General features: G+C 45.9%; 1 pseudogene across 1 annotated transcript; it reads right to left on the reverse strand.

Moving 5' to 3' along the window:
* Positions 1 to 4038: 4038 nt before the first annotated feature.
* On the reverse strand, positions 4039 to 5580 carry LOC104588710 (ornithine decarboxylase pseudogene; annotated as a pseudogene). Its single transcript, XR_016076453.1, has one exon. The product of XR_016076453.1 is annotated as an ornithine decarboxylase pseudogene (transcript).
* Between the last annotated feature and the right edge of the window lie 11227 nt (positions 5581 to 16807).

The raw sequence follows: 16807 nt of genomic DNA on the forward strand, positions 1-16807 counted from the left end.
AATCTCCCTCTGTTCTGACTACGCCCTTCCACTTGACCTCGATATTTTTTCTTCAATTCTGTCGATAAAGAAGAATGCGTCTAGCGTTCTTCCCGAGCACAAGCGAACTTATTACCTGTCCCCCCGCTCGGGCTTCAAGCTGCTACACAACCTCCCTAACAAAATCCCGGCCTGGAAATAGAATTACTTCGTAGTTCGGAACCCTCAGGGGTGGCCCTTCCCTACTCACTGGAGGGTGGCCATTCAAGACTCCGGCATTAAGCTGGACAAGGACACAAGGGAGACACTCCAGTCGTGGCTGGAGCTCGGCTTCGACTACAAGGACTTCATTGCCGAGAAAAAACTTATTGACACTGGCCTGAGTCCCGTTAGGTTGCCTTGTCTTAGAGTTAGTATTTTTCTTTGGTAGTTGGTACTTCTTTCTTAGTAGCATCACTGATGTCGAACTCTGTTGCAGGTCCTATGGAGCATCTTAGTGCCGAGAAGCTGTTCAGAAAAATGAAGAGGAGATAGAAACAAGCTTCTAAGAGAGCTCGTATTGAGTCCCCGCGAGCTCCTACTCCCGAGCCTGCACAGCCCAATCAAGCTCCTCCAGTGATTAACTTGGAGGAGTCGGAGATCCCCTCTCGAGAGCCCGAAACCACTGTGGAGCCTACAACTGCGGAACCTGCTACTGCAGAGCCCACTCCCGAGATGGCCGTTACCAGGTCGGGGAGCGAAGAGGCAAACCGAAGCGTCCTGAACCCCAAGTACAACCTCCGAAAGAGCAAGAGGGCAGTTTGTGCCGAGGAGGTATCTAACTGGGCCGAGCTAACGCCTGCTCAGCTCGGAGCTCGGGCAGCTACTCATTCCATGGTGGTAAGTCCCATTGCACTTATAATTCTTTGTGATTTGTTACCTTACTGGTGCTAACTAGCACTTTCTTGGCAGGTGAACTCCGCTGTGCATGCCCTAACTCTCCAATCCAAGAGGCACTTGAAATGAGCTCTAGCTGCCAAGGACTCAGCCCGCGAGGGTCACACTGACCTGAAGTTAGCTCGCAGTCAGATTCACCGGTTGGAGAGCGACGCCATTGCTCAAAAGAACTACATTCAAGTATTGATGTCGGAGAAAGAGGAGTTGTAGCACGAGAAGGAGGGGTTCTGGCGTGAGAAGGAGTTGCTGCTCCGGGTGAAAAACCTTGAGTCGGACAAGGTGACCCTGAAGCGTCAAGTAGAGAGCCTGGAGGCCGATGTCAAGGAGTGGATTGAAATCCTTGTTGGTGCCATGGATGAGGCTAAGGCCAAGGCCGTTCAGGATTATGTCCAGTCGGAGGAGTTCGATGCGGTGATGGTGGAGGCCTACCGTAAAGGCTCCAAGCTTAGTAGGTGGTTGATAAAGTGCGAGTTCCCACAACTTGATGTGAGCGCGATCACCACCTCGCAGATCATAGGAGAGGTAGCCAATCTAGCCGCCGAGGACCCGAACTCCGAACCAGAGGGTGATGATGACGAGGATACCACCACTGACCATGCCGGCACTTCGGAGGCTCCAAACAAGAAGGATGAACCCCTTGAGTAGTCTTTGTACATTGGGCCTGCGAGCTCAATTTTTCTTCTCTTTCTTTTGTAATGAACTTCACATTTTGTAATGAAGTCTCTGTAGTGAAGTATGTTTTGCAATGAAAAATACTTTTTGCTAAGTGTTTTTGTAATTTAGCTTTGCCGAAATGATTGTCTTACCCTAAGCTGTTAAGCTATCGAGTTAAATTCCCGAAGTGGGTGTTCCTTAACTGTTGTTAGACCTGTTCATGGGCCGGGTGGCCTGACGGGTCGGCCCGGCCCGGCCCGGCCCCCGGACGGGCTTGAACAAGTTTATAGGCCCGCGGGCTTAAACTCGGGCCAAAAAGCCTAGCCCACAATAAATTCGAGCCGGGCTCGGGTTTTGTCAAAATAGCTCGGCCCGACCTAAAATTAGACTTAAAATGGGTTATGTGATTAATGTCCATTTGAATAAATTTTTTGATTTAAAAATGTAAAACTGTGCTTTAAAACGTAAAAGAAAGGGAAAAAAACCATCTTGTAGGCCCATTGTTCATTTAAATAGGAAAAAAAAATCATCTGAATTTTTAATTCTAATTTGAATAGGGAAAATTGTAACTTTTTTTATTAAGTCAGGCTTCGGGCTCGGGCTCGGGCTTCGGGCTTTTTATCAGGGCTGGGCTTGGGCCAAAGTTATAGGCCCGTCGATCGGACCGGGCTCGGGCTCGGGCCTAGCATATTTCCATTAATGATGAATAAAAGCCCGGCCCGAGCTTCATTGATTGCTGCAGATAATAGGTGGTAGTCCTAATAGTGGCTCAAAACCAGCAAGAAGTTGGAAACATCTTCATTGATTGATTGAAATGAAATTGTGGGGAGATTATATGTGGGGAGATTATAGTCTTTTATAATAATCACATACAAACAAGCACATGCAACTGCAAACAAACAAATGAACCCCTAGTGGTTCAAAGTTATTATATTTCAATATAAATAATTAGGTCATGTTTGATATCATTCCCTTCGATGATGTCTTAGAATTATATAAAGTAATTTAATGGTTTTATACATATTTTATATTTTTATTTGATGTCAATTAAATGCAATTAGACAAAAACGAATTAATGTCGTTTCTATTGCATAAAACATCAAAATGACATTCTTATTTTTTGGGCTAGGCCCTATCCCTAGGTCGCTCGAACCCGGTTAGACCCAACCTGATTATATACATACATATATATTTACATATATACATACATATTTGTATACATATTTACATATACATACATATATGCATACATATTTGCATAAAATGTATATAAACATGTATAATTTTAGAATGGGTTCATCGACTAACCCGAATTCAACCTGAGTGCATCAAATTACAATACAGGTTGGGCTTGGGTTGGGAAGATCAGGCTTGGTCAGGGCTTTGGTCTTCAGCCCAAATCTTCGGGTTAGGCCCTGATTCAGGCTAGATCCCCGGGAGTCAAACAGCGAGGAGTGGACCCAAAGCGGCTACTGACATCGAATCAACGCCGCCCTTTGACACCTCGGGAAGATGAAATGACACCTCCACTCTTCGCACGTGTGTAGCCTCAGGGAAACGAAATGATGCACCTACCGACTTGTCTCAGAAATGGCATGGGCATTGAACCGGCTGGTTCACCTAGCAGATCGGTTTCACCCTGGGTCGCTCAACTTGGAAAAGCAAAATCAAGTGAAGTCAAAGTTCCTCAACCGAGGACCTTAGAGCTCTTCCACACCAAATCGCGAACGAACACTTCAATCATTGACTTCGGAATTGGGAGAGTGGTGCTTGGGTTATGGTTGAACTGGCCACGAACACCACGTGGCAGCCTCCACGGCCATTTTATATTTAAATCCACACTGACACCACACGGAATAGATAAGTGCAACCAAGAAGGAGAGTCCCGTATGGCCAAAGAAGACAACTCCACCGGGGAAGAGGACTCATCTTGAAGACCTCGATGGATAACCTCATCCTGACAACCCCAGAAGCCTCATCCGAATTGGACACAGATCTTTGGCTATAAATAGGTAACCTCCACTCAAGGTAATGGACAGACTTTTATCTTGCTTCTTCTGCTCAGAACCAACGTTATTCTCATCCGCTCGACCCGACCATTCACCCTTTGTTTTATTGATTTGAGCGTTAGAGTGTCTACGAGGGGAACAACTCCTCGGACCTCTGAACTTTTTCTTGATTCTAAATCTTGGTGTACAGCTTCGTCCTTCCACCTCGATTTCACCGGTTGGTAGAGTTATCTAACTGCGGTATTGATTCGAAACACATCGGATCCGACAACATCAAAGAGAAATCAAGAATAGTAAAGAAATAAATAAACTAGAAATGCACAAGATTTATGGGGTTTTTGGCGTATTGGGTCATTTATGTCTATAGAGGATCCCTGCAAAAACCTGTTCTATTTTTCAATCATGTCTTACAATCCTAACGAAAACATTAGCATTCATACCATAGAACAGAACGCAACATCATCATAATCACAATTTTTATTTCTCAAAGCGAGTATTACAAGGTGCAGTTACATTCAGAATAGAAGACTTGCATGGTCCTTCCATTGGTCCAGGAACTTATTTTCTACGCGGGATTACATAGATAGAGAAGAGAGAGGTAGGGCCGGGGGGTTCAAGAAGTAATGCTTAGATCTGATCTGAGAAGGCAAGGAAGGTGGAGATGGATGATATTTTAAAGCCATTAAAGTTGGATCCAGAGCTGGTTGTGTAAGCACCCATATTAGGAAAAACAAGCCAATCGTTCAGTTGTAGCTCGGGTAGAAGATGACATTTAAAGATTGTGTCACCTGAGTCACACGTTGGCCCAAACACGGTCGATGGGTATGTGTCCTCTCGACATGCTGCTAATTTGCCATTGCCCCAATTCGAAGTGACCACAATTGGTGCACTCAGAATTGCATTACCAGTGCGCAAGCAATTCATAGACCCATATATTCCATCATTGATCCAGTATTCCTTCAGATTACCTCTCACACGCTTCCCTATGATGCGGGTTGCTAGGGTGATCGGCTTCTCAGCAAAGAATCGCCCTGGTTCAGCAATCACAGTCAAGTTTGGTTCATTGGAGAAGTAAGTCTTAAGGACTTCTTCTATAATAACAGAAATTTCTTCAAATTTTGGCCCAACTGTAAAGCCACCACCAAGATCGAGAATGCTCATTCTTGGCATGTCAAGCTTCACGGCAGTATCAAACACCTCCTTAGCAGCTGCTACTGCATCATTGTAGATTTGTGGATTAGCAACCTTGCTGCCTACATGGAATGAGACCCCGACCACATCTAGCCGAGCTTTATGTGCAGCTTCAAGAAGAGGCGTCACCTCTTCGGGCAATGCCCCATACTTGGCTCCCAAAGTACGCAGCGCACCACTGTCCTCTGGGACCTTAAGTCGAATCAACAACGAGCATTTTGGGTGACACCTTTGTATCTTTTCTATTTCATCCAGGGAGTCAAAGGTGGTAAGATTAACTCCGACTTGAGCAGCATACTTGATATGGGACTCCGCCTTGCACGGGTTAGCATAGACAATGCGCTCCGCCGAGACCCCAAGCGCTAGGATAGCCTCAATCTCCTCCTGGCTTGCACAGTCAAAGTTTGCTCCCAGTGCTGCGAGGGCACCAAGCAATGCTGGATGGGGATTACATTTAACAGCATAGAAAGGATGGGCAATGGGGAGGCATTGTCTCCACTTGTCCATGAGACTTACCACCACCCCAAGGTCCAGGACGTAGAACGGATCCTTCATATCTTGGTTGTTTGATACTATAGATTGGATCAAATCCATTAGACCATCGGTTGCAATGTTGCTCACATGCTTACCCTTGATCCCAGGAGCAGTTAACATCGATTGTAGGATCCTACGATTCGATGCAGTAGCATGGATCTGCAAGTAGCCCATGAAATTAAAACAGAGACTAAGAGTGAAAACAGAATATGAGAGAAGAATAAGAAAAAAAAACCTTAAGAAATTAAGAACTTGTTTTGTATCTCTTTTACTTGAGACTCCACATATATATATATAGGCAGTGAATGCTAACAACACGTTTTATTAAAAGAATATATATCTATATTACTTATAAATTACTGTGTGAATAGGGTGTCTTGGCTTATGGAATTTTCATTAAGCAGCTTTAACCCTATATCTCAAGGTATCTACACGGCATACATGTAATTATAACTTGATAAAATGCTTCACATTAAATGACACAGAGGTGTTACCTTATAACAGATTGGCTCACCTACTCCCCAATCCTAATGACACAAGGTGTTATCCAACAACAGATTGATTAAATGATATAGAGGCGTTACCTGATAAAATCTCAAGGTATCTACATGGTCACATTGTCTCACCTACTCCCTAGTCCTAGTCCTGACGATAACAGCCGATCATTCCGAAGCGTTACCTAACAATAGATAGCCGCTGCAGAGATTTAGGATCAGCCCCTCCAAACCTGCTAGAATGTTAGTACATAAAGATTGCAACCCCCCAGGGGCCAAGGTATCGCATATTCACCACTTTCTAGCTTCCTCATCTTCTTGCAAACTTATTCTCTTTCAGGTCACAACCGAGTACTAACTTAAGCATCGGAGTGTTCCCGCCAGGTGAGCAACCCCGGGTTCCTTCATCTCTTCATGCAGGTATCTCTATCCCAACGCCAGCTAGGAGCACAGTCACTTCCAGCTAGGAGTGACAGGATTGCGCATCATCAATTGGCGCCGTTTGTGGGAAACGTTTTGAAAAGCTTTCTATACCAAACTTTCACCAGCATCAATGGCGTCTTCTAGCAATGCTAGGCAGAACAACGGAACAAACACTCCCGAGGGGCACCTTCAGGCTCCCACCGTGCATATCAGTCAGTTTACTGTACCTCTTAGCACCTTCAGGCTCCTACCCCAGGTCGCCGAGGCGGTGAACACCCCATTCCCTCCTATGGCGAACACCACCTTCACTGAACCCTCCACGGTCCCTCCTGCCGTGGGGCAAAACCAGTTGGGTGACCTAGTGCAGTGCATGCGGACCATTCAAGCCCAGATGCAGCAAGTCCAACAGCTCCAGCACTACCAATAGCAAGTCTTGTGTCACTTCTATTAGCAGCAATTCCCGACGCTATAGCAAAGCCGATAGCTAGCCCCGCCGTGGTGCCCGATAACGCCGTAGAACCAGCAGCTGCTCAACCACCACCGAAGTAGCCGCCCTCCCCGCATAGAAGGAACCTCCCAAGCCTCATCCCGCAGCATGAGAGAGCCGGTAGCTCCCACCGCCTTGCGGCAACAAGGCGGATCGGAAGACACTCGCCCCTCCAAGGCCAGTCCGTCCTAGCATGCACGACCAGAAGCCTCACTGATGGGCAACTGGTTCGAAGTCCTGGCGGCAAACTCAGAATGAGACTCTTCGGTTCGCGAAAGCCAGTATCAACCAGATTCTCACCGGGCCAAGACCTGGCCTGGCAGCACCGAAGCAACCAGCACCAACACGGATTCCGCCAGAAGCAACGGAGGCGGCATCCCAGGGCACGCCGCGCCATAATCCCTGAATAGCTCACGGAGCCCAGCCAACGTGAGCAACCCAAGGGTAAGACGGGAGCGAGCTCGGGAGTCACAAAGACCGTGCCTCTCCTCTTGGTACCATCTCCTCTCACTCCCAACCTCCTAGCAGCTCCTATGCCAAAAGACTTTAAAGTACATTCTCTGGACAAGTATGACGGGTCGTTCGACCCAAATGACCATGTGGACTCCTTCCACTCTCAGATGCACCTTGCTGGGGCGAGTGAAGCCTGCATGTGTGTCTCCTTCTCCACGACCTTCAGAGGGGTAGCATGCACGTGGTATAGAAATCTCCCATCCGGAGTCATCCAGGGCTAGGCACAGTTCGTGCAAGCATTCACCTCGCACTTCGTCACCAGCAATAAGTGTCCGAGGTTGCAGGAAAGCCTTCTTGGCATAGTCTAGAAAGAAGGAGAGTCTATCCAGAGTTACATCAAGCTTTTCAACGACACCTACCTCTTGATCCCGAACTTGGACCCCATAGTGAGACTCGCCGCAGCCAAGAGAGGAGTCATTCACCGGGAGTTCAAGTGGCACGTAGTGGTGAACAAGCCCAAGGGCATCACTGCTTTCCTCAAGCTCGCTGACCAATTCATCGAGACTGAAGAGGAAATGAACCAAAAGGTCGGGGCTCCAGCATAAATGAGGAGAGATGATGACAAGATGCACCATGGAAGCGGTAAGAGGAAGAAGAGCAAGTCCCCGACTAGGGGAGACAGCAAGTCAGGTTGGCACCCCCGAACTCCTCTAGTTGAAAGGACAAATTACACCCCTCTCAATGCGAGGCAAGGGGAAATTTTAGTGATGACTGACGATTAAAGACGCTCCACTCCGTTTGTAAGGTGGCCACCCCGGATGAAGGGAGACCTCACCACTAGGAATAAGAATGTATATTGTCATTTCCATAAAGATCACGATCACAGTACCGAGAATTGTAAAAGCCTCCGCGACGAGATTGAGGAACTCATCCGTCGCGGATACTTGAAAAATCTTGTACAAAAAAGTAATAAAAACCAGACAGGTCAATAGGGGGAGTAGAGGAGAGATGCTCCCAAATCCAGTAACAGACAAGCTGAGCAGGGAAGAGCACCCGGGGAAAGACCAGTCTGCGGGGTGATCAACACGATTACCGGCGGGTCCATCACCGCAGGCTGCACCTCGGCAGTAGAGAGGACCTCGGTCCACGAACTGGAGCATGAAGGACAGAACCCGCCAAAGCGCCCACAGTCCGCGGACCCCATATCTTTTATCGAGGATGATGCACGAGGAGTCCAGTACTCCCACAATGACGCGCTAGTCATAAGGATGAAGATCAATGACTTTGAAGTCAGGCGCATCTTGGTGGTTTCGGGAAGTTCGACTAACATCCTATTCAGGAGCACCTTCGACAAGCTACAGCTTCGGGAGAGTGACCTCCAGCCCGCAACTACCCCTCTAGTGGGCTTCAGTGGAGAAGAAGTTAGGCCCCTTGGCCGGATCTTGTTGCTTGTAGAGGTCGAGACGTGGCCTAGTATAGCAAAGCTTGAGCACACCTTCCTAGTGGATGCAACGCCTTCCCCATACAATGCCATAATAGGGCAGCCCATCACCCACGCGCTTCATGCAGTGGTGTCCACCTAATACCTGACGATGAAGTTCCCTACGGACTTCGGGATTGGAGTAGCCCAGGGTGATTAGCTCAAGTCCCGGAAGTGTTACATTGCAGCCCTCAAGGGGAAAGCCAAGCTAGCAGAGAGCGTTGAACTCGAACAGCCCGTAGAATACCCAGAAGAGTGAGCTACACAGACCAAGGGAACGACCCTCATCCCGACTTTGGAAGAAGACCCGACCAGGACCCTCCAGATCGGGGTAACAGTCAGAGAACCTCTTCAAACCCAACTGGTAAGCTTCTTACTCAAAAATTTAGATATATTTGCATGGTCCGCGGCAGAAATGCTCGGCATAAACTCAAAAATAATAACTCACAGTTAAACACTGATCCCATAGTCAGGCCCGTTAGACAAAAGAAACGCAACCTCAGCCCGGAACGTTGGAGGATAGTCGACGAGTAGCCAACCACGTTCTGGTAAAGAAGGCCAATGGTAAATGGCGCATGTGCGTCAAATATACTGACCTGAATCGAGCTTGCCCGAAGGATTGTTTCTCGCTCCCCAAAATTGACCGTCTGGTGGACGCGACTTCGGGGCACGAATTGCTAAGCTTCCTAGATGCGTATTCAGGCTACAACCAAATCAAGATGGATCCCGCCGATGAAGAAAAAATGACCTTCATTACCGAACTGGGCCTGTACTGTTATAAGGTCATGCTTTTTGGGCTAAAAAACGTCGGGGCAAATTACTAAAGACTTGTGAATCGAATTTTTGAGCTGCTGATTGGCGACAAAGTTGAATGTTATGTAGATGACATGGTCGTCAAGACCCGACTTTCGGGCTGTCTGATAAATGATTTGCAATGTGTATTCAAAGTCCTACGCAAGCATAATATGAAACTAAACCCTAACAAGTGCGTCTTTGGTGCCACCTCGGGAAAATTTTTGGGTTACATAGTTAGTCGACGTGGCATCGAAGCTAACCCCAAAAAAATAAAGGCTATCTTGGACATGAAGCCCCCTCGCAAGTTGAAAGAGGTACAGAGTTTGAATGGCCGTATGGCTGCCCTGAGCCGCTTCATGTCCTGGTCAGTAGACCATTGCCTACCCTTTTTCAAGGCAATTAAGAAGAGAAAAGACTTTGAATGGACTGAAGAATGCTAGTTCGCCTTTGACGAACTAAAAAAGTATCTAACTAGCATCCCGGTTTTGACCCGACCCGAGGAGGGTGATGTTTTGAAGTTGTACCTCTCCGCGAGCGACGAGGTAGTCAGCTCGGTACTAATAAAGGATGTAGATCGGTTCCAACGACCTATCTACTACGTGAGCAAAGTTTTGTAGGGAGCCGAAACTAGGTACCCAGAGATCGAGAAGTTGGCGTATGCGTTGATCACAGTAGCTCGAAAACTTCGACCATAATTTCAAGCCCACATAGTCATTGTTCTTACCAACCAACCCTTGAGGCAAGTTCTGCTCAAGCCTGAGGTATCCGGAAGACTGATGAAGTGGGCTATAGAGTTTAGACTCAACGAAGTCGACCTGGAACGAGGTGCCCTAGATCCTTCACAAAGATGGATCATCGAACCAACAAGGAAGCGGAGCCAGAGTCATCCTATACGGCCCAGGCGGAGCGAAACTGGAGTACGCACTTCGGTTTGAGTTCGCAGCATCCAATAACGAGGCAGAATACAAAGCACTGGTAGATGGGCTCATGTTAGCAAAAGTACAAGTGAAGCACCTCGTCATCTGCAATGACTCACAACTCGTGGTCAACCAGGTAACCGGCGATTACGAAGCTCGCGACCCCACCATGGCTGCCTATCTAGCCAAGGCCAGGGAAGCCCTACGCGGCTTCCAATCGTACTTCATCAAGCAAATTTCAAGATCTAAGAACGCTGAGGCCGACGCATTATCCAGGTTAGCCAGCACAAGTAGCATCTCAATGAGGACCGTGTTTGTAGAGAACTTGCCTCAGCCTAGCATTCTCAAGGGGGTAGAGGAGGTAGCTCCCATTGCGCGAGCAGAGCCAAGCTGGATTGACCCACTCACGAGCTACCTGCTGCATGGGACCCTCCCGCAGATCGCAACGCAGATAGACGGATGGCTATACCGAAGATCCTACACGCTCCCCTACTTGCGCTGCTTATGACCCGTAGCGGCCGAGCTCATTCTCCGCAACACTCGTGAAGGGCTATGCGGCAGGCACTTGGGGGGCAGGGCTCTCGCACAGAAAGCGTTACGGCAAGGATATTACTAGCCCACGTTGAAAGCAGACGCACTCAAGCTCGTTAAGAAATGTGATAAATGCTAGAAGCACGCCAATATCCATCATCAACCCGCTGCCGACCTGAAGTACCTCACCAGCCCATGGCCCTTTTCACAGTGGGGAATCGACATTCTTGGACCATTCCCACCAGCGACAGGACAGAGGAAATTCCTAGTGGTAGCAGTGGATTACTTCACAAAATGGGTAGAGGCGGAACCCCTAGCGACAATCACAGCTCAAATGGTACAGAACTTTTTCTGGAAGAACGTAGTGTGCCGCTTCGGACTACCTCAAGTGCTCATCTCCGATAATGGCAAGCAATTTGAAGATATCAAGTTTCAAGACTGGTGCGCCGAGATGGGGATATAGCAGAACTTCACCTCGGTGGCACACCCTCAAGCAAACGGGCAAGCAGAAGTCACGAATAGAGCTATACTCCGTGGACTGAAGACCCGCTTAGCCCGAGCTAAAGGGTTATGGGTGGACGAACTGCCCAGCATACTATGGGCCTACCGAACTACTACCAAGACTGCCACAGGTGAAACCCCCTTTAACCTCGCCTACGGCATGGAGGCAGTAATCCCAGCTGAAATTGAAGTACCTACATTACGCTTAGAAGCATACGACAAAGAGGCCAACGATGACGAGCTTTGCACCAACCTCGACCTAATAGAAGAGGTATGAGACCTCGCTTATATCCAGACCGCAGCATACCAGCAAAAGGTGGCTCGGTACTATAACAACCCGGTCAGGAAGCGGCACTTCTGTGTCGGCGACCTAGTCCTACGAAAAGTTATGGTGCCTGCACCCGGCGTGGGTAAGCTCGGACAGAACTGGGAAGGTCCCTATCGAGTAAAATGAATACTCGGGGAAGGTATGCACGAGCTCCAAACATCGAAAGGTAGGCAAGTACCTCGAGCTTGGAACATCAGCAATCTAAGGCAGTACTACCTGTGACCATCAACAAAGCTTTGGAGTGGACTCTGAGTCACTCCTAGAGCATAAGGGCCAAGATGCCGAACTGAAAAGGACCTCGGCACCGAATAAGTCCCAGTCGCCTCTATGGAATGGGCATAGCTTAGGTGTGGACTCTGAGTCACTCCCAGAGCCTTAGGGCCAAGATGCCGAACTGATAAGGACCTCGGCACCGAATAAGTCCCAGTCGACTCTACAGCATGGGGAAAGCTTAGGAGTGGACTCTGAGTCGCTCCTAGAGCCTAAGGGCCAAGATAACAAACTGATAAGAACCTTGGCACCGAATAAGTCCTAATCGTCTCTACGGCATGGGCAAAACTAAGGAGTGGACTCCGAGTCACTCCCCGAGCCTAAGGGCTACAAAACCAAACTAACAGAGACTCCGAACAATGCATAAGACCTCGCTGCCTTGCCTAGTAGAATCAAAAGTGTAGACAGCTCGGGCACGAACCCTACAATGCCTACACTACCTCAGCAACAATAATAGTTCGGGCCCATTAGGGGACCAACGTTCAAACGGCTTCTATGCGGACAGCTCAAGGTAAGAAACTTAGAAAAATTTTACTAAGGTTACCCTTACTCGTTACCAAGCTCGGTAGCCTGATAGTTCAGGGTAACTCGCGTAATTCGGAACAACGATCCCCTCGGTTACCCTCGCATGTTGCCAGCTCAGAAGCTCGACAGCTCGGGTAACCTATATACGTGTAACATAGATCGAAATAGAATCATTCTGAGCAAAAACAATATTTCATTAAGTACCAAGATTTTCTACAAAAAACTAGGCCCAACAGCCCAGGAAAGTGCATCAAAAGTTTAAGAGAGAAAAAAAGAACACATCACACAGAGGGATCCACCACGTCTACCTCGCCGTCACTCTCCTCTTCCGACGAGTTAGACTCCTCATTTTCTACATCCGCCACCTTAGGAGCCAGGCCCTTCATTGTAATAGCCCTGAGGTCGAGATCAGGGAACTCTTGCCGATCCAGGTGTCTATAGAGTTTAAACCCAAAGCGGTAGGAGCTCGCGTCGTATTCGACCTGGATGTCATGAAATTCCGAGGACTCCTTGAAGCTATCTACAGCCTTAGTCCTCTCCTCCTCGACAGCAACATCAAAGGCCCGAGCCCGCTCCTGGATCATGGCCTCGAGGCTTCGAATCCTTTGTTGAAGTTGCGTCCTCTCTTCGACCTGCTCCTCCTCCCTCGCAGCCATAGCAGAAACCTGCTCCCTGAGCCTGGCGTTCTCCTCGGTCAGCAAGGAGATTCGCCCCTCCTGGTCCTAGACCAGCAATTCCCGGGCTTCGGTCTCCTTCGCCCGAAGAGCCTCCTCCCGAGTCGAATCTAGCTCGCGGTAGAGCTTTCGTGCCTCCACCTTGGCGTCAAGGGCCCGACTGGACTTGATCGCGGACTGACACACCAGCACGTGAAGAGCAGAGTTCACTTGTCAAAAGAAAATTGAGGTTAAAAAAAAAAGGAAAGAAAGGAGAGGGAAGGAAGAAAAGAACGAAGTACTTACGATCATACAATGGGTGGTGGCCAATCCCTGAAGCCGCCTCGGGTTTATATCAGCCCACCGAGCAACCTCATCTTCAACCTTTCTTATTTGGCTTTGTTTTAATCCAAGTTTGTTCATAATTTCTATTCCTTTGTTACTTTTATTTTATTCCTGTTCCTTTGAGTGGGTTTTAACGAAACCAACGGTCTTTGACAAAATAGTAGGTTTTAGGAAACCTTGAGGCTTTGTTTTGTTTGAAGGAAAAAGTAGGGAAAGGAAAGGAAAGGTAGGAAAACTTTTGCAAACCTTGTATGAGTTTCCCTTCCTTTCCCTAACCTTTCCTTCAAACCAAACATAGTCTAAAGGTTAAGATGATTTAATCATATGCATAAAAAACCATTAACAACATTAGTAAAAAGAAATGATGAATCATCACAGATTGAAGGTGATAAAAAAATTAGGGACAGACTAAAAAGAAAATAAGTTGAAGTAATAAAAAATAATTTAAGCATAATTAATTTAACAACGATATGGCACCATATATAATAGAATGACACTAAAAGACATAAGTCCATGTAGACTACCGCATATTAGAGTTGGGATAAGGTTTATATGAAATATGATAATGATATATCATCATTTTAACCCAATTAATACCAAGCTCTAAGATTAAGTAGATTGTTGAGTTATGATTAATAATTACAATTAAGCCTGTAAGGCTATAACAATGGTGAGAGGAAATTTGAATAAGGCTTCTGGAATGACATTGATAGCTCACGAAAGGTGGAATTAAATGAACAATGATATTAAATGTGTAGAGAGCTTGGATCATGGACTGCCGTGGAGTTGATTATTTTGTTTTCATATAGGACCAAGAATTGATGAGTTGGAAAAATTAGATCCACAAACAGCTTAAGGACGAGTCAATAAAAATAATAAATTCCAGCTAGCTGCCGAATACAATGAACCCTGTGATAAATGAGGTATAGGAAATAAATTGGAAATAAATATAATAAATTCCAGCTAGCTTACAGGTGTCTGTTATAATTATTTTTGTACTTTTGTTAAATTTCTTAAAGTTACTATATAATTTTGGTATTTAATCTATTTATTTGTTTTTAAATAATATTTAAAATATGATGTAGTTATTAAATTTTTTATATTTAATTGAGATTTATTGTGAAGAGTCCTATTCAAATGCAATTATAGAGCCCTGGACCATGGACTGTGGGTGAAATGGGTGTAAACCATATGAATTGACAATGGCATCACTGAATTATTTCAATTCTATTAATAACACCCATATTCATTGCACATATTGTCATTTGGTCCCACCAAATGCTGAACTTTCAACTCAAGCAGATTAGACTTATTCACAGGCTGGGTTCAGACATGTTCACAGGTCTGACCAAATTCTTTTGAATCATGTTCAATTTGAACGAATGTTTCATTGATGATTAGACCTTTTCACAAGATGGGTTTAGATCGGGTTTGGGATGGACATTACCACTTAGTAACAGAAAATGCCTAGGCCCGAGCTCAAGAAACCCAGTAACATGATGCAATCTCATAGTTTTATCTTAATTCAAGTTTCAGTATGCATGGTAGCTTTTACACATGACAAAATAATAATTCAAGTTATTTTGAATATAACATTTTCAGTGATCTATTGAACCACAACACTGAAAACACTCTTTTGGTTATAGTTTTTGGCATTAAGAAACAAATATGATAGGAGAAAACTAAAGCCCCTAAAGGACTGTCTAAAAACAGATTAAGTGCCTGAACTTTTAGAAGGAATCTCTATTGATGGATTGGTCAATTACATGAGAGATTGCACCTGCACACTTGATTGAAAAATTAGCTTTTCTCTTACAAAACCCAATTTTGAACTTGTCTCACATTGGAATAAGCTTTGTTTTTAGTATTTTAATAAGAGCTGATTTACACTCCTTAGAAATAGTAGAGGAGAGTATGGGGGTTTGATACCGCGCAACGCACGCGCACGTGTGCGGCACAATGACGCGCTTTAGAGTTACACTTTGCTCACACCCGCGTGGCTCCCGAAGGGTGGCTTTGGATTTGGTGCGATGCTAACTTTTGATCACCGTTGATGAGATCAAAAGTCACGATTCAATCGGGTGTGATCAAGAGGCACAATTCAAAGTTAACAGTCATTAACTGTTAACTACTTTTTAAACAGTCACAATGTTTGAAATTGTGATTATTCATGGTGCCTTCTATGAACCAGCACCTACCTTTTCTTCGTACCTCTTCATAAACTATTTAAGGAGCATGAATCAAACTTCAAAAAACACACTTTTTTCGAAATCCACTTTCTCTCTCTCTCTTAGTCCGGTCTGCTATAGTCTCACAGAAGGTTTCTCTGGAGATTCTTCAACTTTACTGGTTGCAGATTCTCACCCAAGGCTCTGTTGTATCCTGGGAATGGATTTGCCTGTAACCCAACAACAAACTTAGTGAAACTGAGTGGGGGCAAATAACGTTCTAAAGATAGTGTCTTCAGACGCGCCTCAGAGCTTCTCCTCCAAATTTACAGTGACCCCATTTTCCAACAATCTTAGAACGTTCTTCTGCAATGGAGGTGGAAGCAAGCATGACTTCGATCAAGATGATGAACCAAGATCTCGTTCGATTAGACCAGTTCGATGGAGCAAATTTCAGTCGATGGCAAGACAAGATGGTCTTCTTTCTGACCACACTGAAACTATACTATCTGCTGGACCCGAATCTGTAATCACTTCCTGAACCCACTGACAAAGACTCAGAAAAACTAAAGAAGGAATGAGAAAAACGAGAAGATGACTCACTTCTGTGCCTAGGACACATACTGAATGCCTTATCAAACTGACTCTACAACTTCTACAAGGAACTTACATCTCCAAAAGAAATCTGGAAGGCCCTTGAATTCAAATACAAGGTGCAAGAAGCAGGTACGAATAAGTATCTCATTGCAGAATACTTTGACTTCACCATGAATGACCATAAACCCATACTGGAGCAAGTTCATGAACTACAGGTGATAGTCAACAAAATTCGAACCCTTGACATCATCCTTCCTGAATCTTTCCAAGTGGGAGCAATCATTGTCAAACTTCCACCCTCTTGGAAGGATTATAGGAAGAAGCTTCTACACAAGGCTGAAGAACTTACCTTGGAGCAAATTCAGTAACACCTTCGTATTGAAGAAGAGTCTCAGATTAGAGACAGTAGGGATAAGACCCTGGCTGGTATGCTGAATTCTAAGGTCAATTTTGTGGAAAACGGATCGAAGAAGACTAACCCTACATTACAAATAAAGAAGAAGGATGGGAACTTCAAGAAGAGCAATAATAAGAAAG

Source organism: Nelumbo nucifera, chromosome 5, assembly GCF_055504915.1.
Source record: "Nelumbo nucifera cultivar China Antique chromosome 5, China Antique-T2T, whole genome shotgun sequence".
NCBI classification, from domain to species: domain Eukaryota; kingdom Viridiplantae; phylum Streptophyta; class Magnoliopsida; order Proteales; family Nelumbonaceae; genus Nelumbo; species Nelumbo nucifera.